The following is a 2,500-nucleotide window of genomic DNA, read 5'->3' on the forward strand; positions in this document are numbered from 1 at the left end:
GGGCCTTTTTCACATGACGTTAGGCGCCTTTGATTCAATACAGTCGAAGAAGGTATCAGGTTACATCTGATGGCATAGACGTACAGTAAATGAAGAGCTTCACTGCAATATGACATATATCCTTTTTGTAACATTTTGGGAAATTGACTTTTTTTTGTACAGGGCATTGCATTGCATTGCTATATAGGTTGAAAAAGTATGTAGTTGACATATTTGAATGTAGATGAGAGCACCTCTGTGCAGTCATTTTCAATAACAAAATGCAAAACTCGAAAAATGGCGCTTCCGTCATTTTGCAAGGAAACAGATACACACACCACTTTTTTTCTGTGGGTCTCTTCCTGAAACCGGTAGTCGTCTATGTACCGCTTCGTTTGAAAAAAAAAACAAAAACTTGTTTGATGTCATTGCAAAAAAGGCAAATTCCGACTTATTTCTTCTGTCAAAAGCGGACATTGTCTGTCTGTGTCTCGGATAAGTGGCAGCAGTGGTTCTTAGACTATAGCAATATGGGCCTTTTTCACATGACGTTAGACACCTTTGATTCGAAGAAGGTATCAGGTTGCATCGGATGGAATAGACATACAGTAAATATACGCATCACTGTTTTCTGTAACTGTCTGCCTGAAACCGGTAGTCGTCTATATATTGTTTCTTTTGAAAATAACTTGTTTGATGTCATTGCAAAGAAGCCACATTCAGACTTCTTTCCCTTCCTCAAGGCCCCCTCTACAGTCCGCAACAAAGCCACATCACATCAGTCATACGCTACATCCACAGTGGCGTGACTTTATGGACCTGTGTTCATGACTAAAAAATCCCCCCCTCCGCGTTCCCCTCTCTTCTTCCTCTTTTTTTCCCCCTCCCTTCTCTTCCTCCCACTCGTACATCATCCTGCCTTCACTCCAGGGGTTACCTGGGAAATGAGCAACCGGAGATGGGGGTGGCAGTGGGAGGAGGTTGACAGTGGGAGGAAAGAGGGGAGTTGTATCCTGTGGCGCTCAATATGTAAATATCCATGGCCATGGCACTTGAGGGTGCAATATTAACAACCGAGCACGAGGCTCGTAATAGCCCAGCTCTATGCACACAGCAACACCAGGGTAGTAAAAGCGGGAGACAGATAGGAACAAATAAAAGTTCCACTCAGAGGATGCACAAGTTGCAAGACTTAAAAGGAAATCACTGAGGTGTAATAACGGCGCAGAGTAAAGAGAATGTATCAGGAGGTTCTAGCTGATCTAAAGTTTGCCTCACCTTCAGAGATTCAGCACACACTTGCAGTGTGCTCTGTCACATACAGAGAGACGACACAAAACACGAAAGCTAGTCGCAAGTGTCAGCCCTATAGGTGTCGGAGCACGGACAACGTGTTTGTGACACGGCTGAGCGGCATGAAGCAGAGTAAAAGCGTGAGATAGAGAGAAATAGAAAGAAAGAGAGAGAGAGAGTGAGAGCGAGAGCGAGAGCCCGAGATTAAAGCGCAAGAGAGAGCGAAAGAGAGAGCCCCGCATTTAGACCGCGAGTCCGCTGAGTAACAGCTGCTCCGGGGACAACGGGGGGAGCCCTACATTATGTGCTTCAGCGCAAAAGAATGCAGTTTAATTAGCAGTAACCTTTGCAGTGCCCAGAGCTCAGTCACATGGTACCTGCACACACATAAAACTACACGCCTTGACTCAATCCTGCAACCCACACAACTCAAGCACACTCAAACGCACAGTGAATGCACACACGCATGCACACACGCACGCACGCACACACACACACGCACACACACGCACACACACACAAACACACGCACAAACACACACACACACACACACTGTATACTCCCACGAACACAAAAAAAACTATTTGAGCCGGCTGTTCCTAAACTCGTCTTCACTCCTGCAACTCTCTCACACACACACACATACAAACACACGCATGCACAAAAAGAGTTGATTTTGAGCCGTGACTGTAAGGCAAGGTACGCTCGCTCACATGACATCTGCTTTCTGCTGGGTTTCAAGGACGTGCGGCTATGTGCTGGCTGCGTGGCGCGGCTGAAATCTGAGGGCTTTAAAGCGGCTCAGGGGGCTCGCTCCAACTGTGCTGCCAATCTGTTCCCGGTATGGACATTCCCAAAGTCGCTGCCAGTCACCCACTCACAGGAGACCGCACTGAACCCACTCACTCACTCACTCACTCACTCACTCACTCACTCACTCTCAGGCCAGTCAGCGTGTAAATGTACCTCCTTGTTGTTGTTCGTCCATGTGGAATACTTTCACAAAAAAATAAACTTTGTCTGCATTTGGATAGTGTAGTACTCCATACCGTGCCCGACAAAAAGTAGTATGACTGAGGAGGAGTAAAGTAGACAGGCTCACCTTTCATTCAGTGTTTTTATCCCAGTTGCCAATCTAGAGTTCTCTCTCCAGCAAAAGGTTGCTTTCGAAGGTAGTGGGGAAGGTGACGGGGAGTTCAAGAAACAAAATATCCAAAAGGGTTTGAA

General features: G+C 46.4%; 1 protein-coding gene across 2 annotated transcripts in view; it reads right to left on the minus strand.

The window, feature by feature from the left end:
* Window positions 1-2,500, minus strand: part of large2 (LARGE xylosyl- and glucuronyltransferase 2) — a 104,665-nt gene that overhangs the window by 44,917 nt on the left and 57,248 nt on the right. Inside the window, exon 1 of one of the 2 annotated variants that reach the window (XM_063189115.1) lies at window positions 2,376-2,500. This exon is cut by the window's right edge and continues 640 nt beyond it. The exons of the other annotated variant lie outside the window; for it this stretch is intronic. The gene's annotated coding sequence lies outside the window, so the exon portion shown is untranslated. The remainder of the gene's footprint in view (window positions 1-2,375) is intronic. 2 annotated transcript variants of the gene reach the window in all.

This window comes from Engraulis encrasicolus, chromosome 22 (genome assembly GCF_034702125.1).
Source record: "Engraulis encrasicolus isolate BLACKSEA-1 chromosome 22, IST_EnEncr_1.0, whole genome shotgun sequence".
Lineage (NCBI taxonomy): Eukaryota > Metazoa > Chordata > Actinopteri > Clupeiformes > Engraulidae > Engraulis > Engraulis encrasicolus.